Genomic DNA, 9,736 nt, shown 5'->3' with positions numbered 1-9,736 from the left:
AGGGAGCGCTGAAGGTGGTTGGGAGTTGAAGGAAAGGGCTGGGGAGGGAAAGGAGGGAAAAAAAGGGGGGAAAAGGGAAAAGAAGAAAAAAAAGGAGGGAAAGGGAAATTGGCAAAAGTGGTAAAAATTTAAAGTTGGAAAAGTCCCCTTGTTTTTACCTTGAAAAAAACTTCTTCACGACCAATAAAAGCCACAAAAAATTTTTCCCTTCAGAAAAAAGCCGGAGGGAAAAAGGGGAGAGGCCAGGGGAGGGGGAAAGAAAAGAAAAAAGAAAAAAAAGGGAAAAAAAAACCTCCCATGGAAAATACGCACCCACAAAAACCAAAAGACGCCCTTAATTTTGAAACCCCTTTAAAAAAAATTAAACCCTCTTTCCGCCCAAAAAAAAACAAAAAATAAAAAACTTAAATCCTTTCCGGTTTTGGTTTTTTAAAAACACACCAATTAAGCCCCCCCCCTGAAAAAGGGCGCCCTCGAAACTTCAAGGGTTTGGTTTTTTTTGCCAATGGAAATGCTTGGAAAAAAAAAAGTGGAAAAAAGGTTGGGCCTGCTTGCTTGCTGCTTTTGCTTTTGCCTGGAAGGCTTTTCTTCAAAAAAAAGCACCGTCCCCATAAAAAAACCTTAAAAACCCCTTTTTCAAAATTCCTTTTCCTTCGAAAAAGTTGTGTTCCTAAAGTTCTTTCCCTCCTTTGGTTCCTTTTTCTTTTTTTATTAAATTTTTCAGAAAAAAAGCTTCTTCTTTTTTCTTTTTCCCCGTCCGTTTTTCCCCCTTCTTTTCTTTTTTGTTCCCCTTTTTTCTTTTTTGAAAAAAATCGGTTTTTGTATGGTGGTTAAAACAAAAACACTACCCCTGCTTTTTTCCTTTTAAAAAATCAAACCAAAACCAGAAATTCTGAAAAAACGCCCGAATCCTCCAAAAAAAAAAAAACAAACCTTCCCCTCCCTTTTTTCTCCTTTTTCTTTCTTAACTCTTTCTTAATCATTTTCCCGGAAAATGGGGAAAAAAAAAATGGCTATTCCTCCTGTTTTTGGGGGCCTTGGGCCTTTTTCCTTGGTTTTATGTTTTTTTGTTGGGGTGTGTTTTGTTGTTGGTTGGTTGTGTTTGTTTTTGGTTGGGTTTTTGGTGTTGTTGTTTTTTTTTAACATTTTTTTGTGGTTTACATTTTTGTTGGTTTTTTTCGTGTTTAAATGCCAACAAAATTGTTTTTGTTGTTTGGGTTTTTTTGGGGTTTTGGTTGTGGTTGCTTCAACAAAAAGCCAGAACTTGGAAAAAAATTTCCAATTTCAGTTTCAAAGCAGTTATTTTCCTGTTAAAAAAAATAGTTTTTCCCTGCCACAACCTACTTCGAAAGAAACCCTCAAAAAAACAAAACACCAATGAAAAAAATTTTTCCTCAAACACCACACAAATTTGCCCCCCCTTTTTAAATTAACTTGATTTGGGAAAACTTCAAACAAACAACAAAAAAGGCCAAACCTTTTTTTTTTTTTTTCGATCATTTTTCAACAAAAATTATATATTTTCCACTGAAAAGTTCAACAAAAATTTGAAAAACAACGCTGTTTTTCCCCTTTTTTTTTACGTTATTATGGTGTTCAAACCCATTTTTTGGACGGTTAGGTTAAAAGAAATTCCCCGCTGGGTAAAAATGAAAAAACAAAAACTTTTCCAGTAAAAAAAACCAACTCAAAAACTTTTTTTTTTCAAAACAACCCTCAGGCTCGGATTTTTCTTTTGTGTTTTTAACCTGTTTCAAAACCCGTGAAAGGGATTGAAAAAAAAACGGGGGAAAAAATCTGGAAAAACTTTAAAAAAAATTCTTTTTACTTTTACTCAACCCTTTTGGGTTAGAAAAAGGGAGGTTTTGGGCCTGTTCCCTTAAAACTTTTGAAAAAAAAAAAAAACTGAAAAAGGGTAAAAAAAAACAGTTCCATATATTAACTTTTGGGGTTTCAACTGGGGTGGTTTTTCTTATTTTCTTCCTTCCTTTCAAAATATTTTCCTTTTTCCAAAACCTCTTTTACCAAACCACCCAACTCTTTTTTAATTCTTTTTTCAGTTACTTTGTTTTTTTGAAATCATGTAAGAAGCAAAGTTTTTTTTTCCAACACTTTCCAGAACCTTCCCTTCCTCTTCAATTCAAAACGTAAGAAAGTGTCAAAGTGGGGTTTGGGGCCCCGGTGGGTGTTGGGTTTTGGTTGGGGTTCTTTGCTAACCTAAAAAAAATTCCCTTTATTTGCAAAACTTTTTCCATGCTTTCCCTGAAAAAAATCGTTTCAAAGGTTGCCGGGTGGTGAAAAAGGTGCCGACGTCTTTTTTGTTTGAACAACCAGTTGTTCCCAAAAGGAGGAAAAAAAACAAGAAAGAAGGCGAAGAAAAAAAAGAGAAGAGGAACTTGACTTGGTTAAAACAGAAGCAAAAGTTTAACAAATCCGTGGTCCCAGCCCAAACTCGGGGCCCAAAGAAACTTTGAAAGGAACCCCAAAAGGAAAAAGAGGGAGGAAAAGTGGAAAGGAAGGCCCCTGAAAAAAAAATTTTCTGTTTTAGAAAAGTTAACCAACACAAAAACAACAAAAAACAACCACACACAACAAACAACAACAACACTTTTTTTTTTTTAAACGCCACCAAATTTTTGCATTTTTACATTTTCAGAAAAAAAATAAAAGGTTCCCCACACACAAACACAACCCAAAAAACGCAACACAAAAGATTTGGGAACCTTTCTTTGTTGGTGGTTTTGGTGGGGTTTAAGGAAAAAAAAAACCCTTTGAAGAAAAAATTGAAGGTTCAAAAGACGTGCTTCAAAAACCAAAACAAAGAAAAAGGAAATAGCGGGTTTCAACACAGCCCAAAGCCTGAAAAAACTTTCTTTTGGGGGCCTTTTTGGAAAAAAAGGAAAAGGCCGGGGTTCCCCCCGTTTTTTGGACGTGGTGCTCCCCAATACATTTTTAAAACCCTTTTTTAAAAAAGCTTACTTAAAAAAACAGGAACGTAAAAAAACAAAGGCCTCAAAATTAAAGGTGTTGCAATTGCAAAAGAAAGCATATTATTGAAAAAATACTGGAGTTTTTTTTTTTTTAAGGGGGGTTTTTTTTAAATAATTGTATACTTTGTTACAAGGGAAAGAAGTTTAAGTTAAAAGTTTTTTTTTTGAAAAAACCTTTTGAGCAAGGAAAAAATTTCAAAGAAAAGAATAACTTTTTTTCCTTACTTAAATTATCGCAAGGGTTGGGGGGAAAAAGAAAGGTTTTAAAGTTGGTTTTTTTTAAAAAAAAAATTTAGTGTTTTAAGTTTTTTCCCATCATTTGGTTTTTGGTATGTAATTAGTGGGTTTGGTAAGCCCCAGGTAAAAAAGCCAATAAATTTTAAATTTATGTTTTTTGCAGGGGACAAAAAATATTTAAAGTTGGGTTTTTTTTTTAAGCTTAATTTTTTACCAGACTTTTTTTTTTAAAACAACTTTTAGTTTTTTGCCCAACGGGTTTGTTTTTCCCATCCATTTTTTTTATAAACTCGCCCTGGTTTTTCCTTTTAATTTTCCTTTTTGCAGTAATGGAAAAAAAAAATCCACTTTGCAGAAGGACCTTGCTTTAAAGTTTTTTTTTGGTGATCCCATCCACCAGTGAAAAAAGCGCCCCCAGGAAAAACCCTTTTTTTCTTTTTGAAGGAATACAAATTTAATTTTTGTTTTTGCCTTGGTTTTTTTTAATACAGGTGGGCATTTGCTTTTGAAAGGTTCAACCTGCCCACATGAAAAAAATTAAACCACCTGGCCCAAGTTAAATTAAAAAATACTTTTTTTGAACCATGAGAAAAAATTTTGAAATTGGGGAAAAAAAAGCATCTCAAAGAGAAGTAAAATAATGGGAAACTTTTGGGCATGAAATCCCTGTTATGGGTTTCCTTTCAACGTTTCCTTGTTTGCAAAAAAATAAAAAGTTTTTTTTAAAAAAAATAAACCCCGTAAAAAAAATTGTAAGGTCCCCCCCCCTTGGTGTTCAGTTTGTAAATTATTGTTTTTCAATTTAAAATAAATTTTATACTGGGTTTTTTTTTTTTTTGTTGAATTTTTTAATATAACATTTTAATTGTTTTTTTAAAAAAAAGAAACAACTTTTGCCCCTTTGGGTTTGGGTTTTTTTTTGCTTTGAGTTTGAAAACATAAAAATTGTTTTGAGCAAAGAACTTTTTAATTGTTGGACATTTTTTTTTTGTTTTGCAATCAGTTATTAGAAAAGTCCAACAACCCTTTAAAATTAGTAAAAAAGTTAAAGTGTGGGAGAAAAAAAATTTTTCTTTTTTTTTTTATTTAAATTCCTTGGCTGGGTTCCCTGTTTTAAAATTTTAACGTTTTTTATGGAACCCAACTGTTTAATGGTAAAAAACAATACAAAGGTATAAAATGCCAATTAAAAATGCAAAGGCGGGGGTCCCCCCATTCAATAAAACCAGGGGGGATAATTTCAGTTAAAAAGAAGGATAAAAGTCAAATTTTATTTGAATGGGAAAAGGGGGGCCAGGAAAAAATTAAAAAAAAAGGTATATTTGTTTTTTTAATTTGGTTTTTTTGGGAGGGTTTTTCTAATATACCAACCTTCCTGACCACAAGTTAGAAAAAACCTTCCACAATAAAAATACCACAAGTTTCATTTTTTAAAAAAAAAAAAGTTGGGGTTTTTTTTTATATTTTTTAAATATTAAAGTTTTGTCCAAGAAACATTGGTTTGGTCCAAATTGCCTTAGCTAAGAAAATTTTTATTTTCCATTTAAAACTAACAAACCACTAAAACGAAATAGAAAAATAACTCAAACCCTTTTTTTTTTTTTTGTTAGTTTTTAAATCTGTTTTTTACAAAAATTATTGGGTCCCCCCACCACAAGTTAAAAAAGTTTTTGCCCCAAAGAAAGACCCCCTTGAAAAAAAAAAGCAATGGCAATTAATCAAACTAAAAGCCTGGAAATTTAAAATCTTAAAACCGCTTTTTTTTTAAATTTTTGTAGGTTGAAAAACAGAAAAGAAAATTGAGCGCAATTTTTGCTGATTTGGCCAAGTTTTTTTTTTGGGAAAAAACTCCCTTTTTTTTTTTTGTTTTTTTTTGCAGCATTATTGCCAAGTACGGGTAAAGGTTTTTTTCCCGAAAGGTTTTTAAAGTTCCCCTTTCTGTTTAAAACCTGTTTTGGAAAAGGGAAACAAAACATAATTTTATTCTTTTTTTTTTTAGTCCTTTTTTTAACAATGTTTGGCCAATGTAGAAAAAAGATCCCTCAAAACTATTAAAATAAATTTTGTTTTTTTTGGAAAAAAGAGTTTAAAAGATGGAAAAAGAAAGAAAGCCCGCAGCACAGCCAGCCAGAGGAGCGAGCCTCTCTCTCTCTCTCCTCCACTTTGAGACCTTGTGCGCTCCCTCCATTCCCCCCTCTCTCTCTCTCTCTCTCTCTCTATTGCTCTCTCCCTCTCTCTCTTGTCTCCTGCTGTTGCGTCTACAAGCGCTGTCGTGACTGGAGCAGAGGAGAGGACAAACAGAGAGGATCTGAGTCAGATTCCAAAAAAACACCAAAAGGAGAACAGAAACTCTGACTTGTCCTCTCTCTCACACAGTGTGTGTGTTTGTTTGATGTGTCTAAGACCTGTTCTGATTGTGCTTTGGGGGACCTGTCATTGAAGACAGGAGGCGCATTGACAGCGAACGAGAGGCCGGAGAGAACCTGACAGACAGCACAAAAGGAGGAGAGGAAGAGGAAGGAAAGATGAGTTGCTTTTGAACGGTGGCAGAAGAACTTACAGCGTGACAGTGACTACACGTCCCATCATTCTACAGGTTGGCTGGGAACTCATCATGTGTCCCTTTTTTCTTTCCTTTCTGTCCATTTCTCGTTTGAATCTTAACAATTCTGGCTGCCAGGCTGCAGTTAAGAAACATGGTGTGTTTTCTCACCTGGAGGACTACGAACACACACACACACACACACACACACACACACACAGTGGGTATCTGGAAGGACATTTCTTCAGCTGGTCCAGTGTTCGCACTGACCCAGCTGACTGCTATAACCTTCACTACAAGGTTATGGGACAGGGACTCGATGTTTATTTGTGTGGGGATGTGTGTGTGATCAGTTGCTGTCTTGTCGGGTTGTCCTGTGTGTGTGTGTGTGTGTGTGTGTGTTTTAGAAACTGGTTGAGCAGGGCGCCAGTTAGCCTTGGGTGTCCTGTTGTTGTACAAACGAGATTTAGGGTAACACTTTATTTTGATAGTCTGCCTACAGATAGTTTATAGAGTATTTCTAGAGTATTTGTGACAAACCAAGATGTATATAGATGGATATTTGTGCTGTTCAAAAGTTGCAAATACTCTTATTTTAATATGATTAATATAATTATCTGTTGGTGGACTGTCTAAATACAGTGTTATCAGATTTAGTTGTATGGACGTATATAGTGTGAGTGCACGTACATGTACATTCATTATATACTGTACGTGTCTGCAGTTACAGGATTTGTGTCTGTGTGTAAAAGTTCAGCTGATCTTTCAAAGTGCAGCTGTCTCTCTCTTAATACTCAGCCCAGACTCTTGTTTACAATATATATAAAATATTTATTTTATTTTAGTGTCATTTTCTGATCTTTCACGGTGTCACTACAGACACATTACATTGTGATGTGTCTGTAGTGACACCAAGAATCTTAAATAATTTTTTACTATGTGAGTTATGGTCGAAAACTTTTTAGCAGTTTTCCACACAAAATAATTAAGGCTGCACTTGTTTTTAACAAGTTAACAAAACTTGAATAATACGAAATAAGGCGTGAAGCTGAATGAGAACTGAAAGGAAATCAAATAGAGGGACTCATTTTGGATGTAAAATGATGCAGATTAGCTGGAGGACGCTGTAATGTGAGAGAAAACTTACTAACTTTCTGTTTCAAATAACCTGTGGAGATGGAGAACAAGGAAGTGCAGGGAGATGCCAGTAATACACTCCTCTGTGAGTATGTGTGTGTGTGTGTGTGTGTGTGTGCCCTCCTCAACAGGTGACCGGCCTCCTTGTGAATACTGTAAATACTTCCACAGGTTTAAGGCGTGTTAAAGGTGTGTGAGTGTTGAAGTGCTGGTCAGACCTGATGAGGTGATGATACACGCTTTCTTCAAACTGCCTCATGCAAAACCAAAACCAAAAATAGATACCAGCTAAATGTTTAGCATTCGATTGTGCACGTCCGTCTGTATGTCTGTCTGTATGTCAAACAGTAGCTGTGGGTTCACTGCTGATTGCGTAAGCGGGTTCAAGAGGTGAACCATTTTTCAGAATGATACTTATCTCTCAACCCACTGTATCACATTCCACAAATGCAGAAAGGGACAAACAGTTATCCAAGACTGGAATTTATATCTAGACTTTTCTTTTTTCTGTCTGTATGACCTTAGTGGTATCGTGTTTGGGTCCGCTCTAGTTTCAGGAAGACAGTCAACATTGGAGCAACAGGAAGGAAAATAAAATATCTGTTTTGTTTTTGAATGCGATTGAAGGTTAAGCTGAATTTTTAAAAGCAGGAAGCTTATTGGAAATGATTATTCATCAAACCTCAAGCATAAGGAAGAGAAACAGCTTAAACGCCATGAATTAGACACACACACGTAGTATATGGTTGTGTCACATGACTGTCACATGATCATCTTATAATGGGGAAGCACAGATTCAGTCTAGTTTGTGTGTGTGTGTGTGTGTGTGTGTGTGTGTGAGACAAAGCCATAAGCCTAATCCACCAACACCGGAGCAGAAATCTAAAGCTGCAGAGTAAAGCGACTTAATGCAGCTGACAGAAAGAGAGAGAGAGAGGAACCTGTTAGCACTATTGTGTTGTTTATGAAACACCTGTAACACGATCTGATCACCCTCTCTCTCCTCTCTCCCTCTCTCTTTCTGTTTGTCACAAACACACATACCTGGAAAGCACAATGGCCGCATTCTTCCCCTCTATCGCTGCCCCCCCTCTACCTCCCTCTTTAGCTCCCCTCTGATCGGGCTAAACTCTGAACAGCGAGATGAGATGGAAGTTGAAAAAGGTAGCACATGTAGGAAAGGAAGGACAGGGAGTTCAATGTATTCAAAAATATTGTGCTCAATTTGTTCACAAATGCAAGCACTAAGAGGCAAATGGAGGCTTGGCATATACTCTGGATTGTGAGGCATTTCAATTTTGGAGAAACTCCTCAGGCAGCAAAAATAAAAAAATAAAAGCTTGGAGATGAGCTGTAAGATTCTGGAGAGCAACATAACCAGGAACAGAGGTTGGGTTTATTAGGTCAGCTGACTTCCTCCTTTCCTTTTGTCTCCTCGATTCATTATAAAAAGTCTCTATCAACATAAACTTAGATGTCAAAAATGTGTTTGTCTCTGTCCTCCAGGACAACACATAATTTTTTTTATTGTCAGCGCCTTCCAAAATCACTTTTAAATCTGTTTTATGATTTAAAAATTTTATGTGTAAGGTTTGGGTACGTTTAGGCACCAAAATTGTGCTGGAAAATAATACGGTCTGGGTTCAACTTCATTAGTGTTAGAGATTGACTGCAGTCTTAAGGTCCAGTGTGTAACATTTAGGAGGATCTAATTGCAGGAATGGAATATAATATTCACAGGTATGTTTTCATTAGGTTATAATCACCTGGATATAAGAACTGCTGTCTTTTTGTTGCCTTAGATAGCCCAGAGGCCACCATGTCTCAACAGTATCCCAAACACTGGCTCTAGATAGGGACTTTCGTGTTTCTCCTACTGACTTCATAGTAAAAATTACCCTTACGAAAATGATCTGATCTTCCTCCATTAGAAGATTTCGTTGAGTTTATGCATTATGGGATAGGGAATAGGTCATGATAATGGTTAAAAAGAAACATCACCGACAGTCACCTGTGTCAAAGTCATGCACTCTCTCATGTCAAAGTCACACACTTTGTTGACCAAACCACCGACCCTAACCTCCTCCATTAGAGGTTTTGCGTCCGTATAACAACGTCACGCTACTTCTGCCTTTGCTCATGACAGACAATAGTCATTATTCACACACCACAAGCCCACAAGAGGTACTTGTTGGGTAAATGCCAGCATAGGTAATTTTAAAAAAAGATCACCAATGCTGTCGGTTTTATGATGAGGACAGTATCTAATTTTTTGCCGGTTTTAAGATATCTCGAGGTTTCTACTTTCAATTCAGCTGCAAAATATCTTTCCATAATCAATGTTCACCTCACCTGAGACACAACCTTATCTTCTAGAAAGTATAGTTTTCAACAGCAAATATGTTTTGATGGAAACATAAGGTGTCAGGATTATATGTTAGTAACTCTTTCTGAATTTATGTGCTAACTGTTCACTGACATATTAAAGCGGAAACTTTTTGATGGTTATATTTAGACACTCACAGCACTTGATTAAGATTAGTAACAGACTGTGGTCTTAGATTAATACGTCCAAAATCACTTAATGCATGAGACAATATGTTTTTTCTTTAATAAGATCCACCCGACCTCCCAGACTGTTGTGTGGGATATAAATGTGGTGTAATTGGGAGACGAAATGATTACTATTTTAATGTAATTTCTTGTAGACAGAGTTAGACAGACCTCCACTGTAAACTGACACCATAGGGACTATTTCTTCAGTTGAAAGTAGTTCAAATGAAATCCATTCATAGAGATAGATAGAGGTCCAGTGTGCAACATGAAGGAG

The sequence above is a fragment of the Morone saxatilis genome, unplaced genomic scaffold, assembly GCF_004916995.1.
Source record: "Morone saxatilis isolate NCDOM2014 unplaced genomic scaffold, NCSU_SB_2.0 Contig17, whole genome shotgun sequence".
NCBI lineage: Eukaryota > Metazoa > Chordata > Actinopteri > Moronidae > Morone > Morone saxatilis.
Note: the sequence above shows the minus strand (reverse complement) of the source record.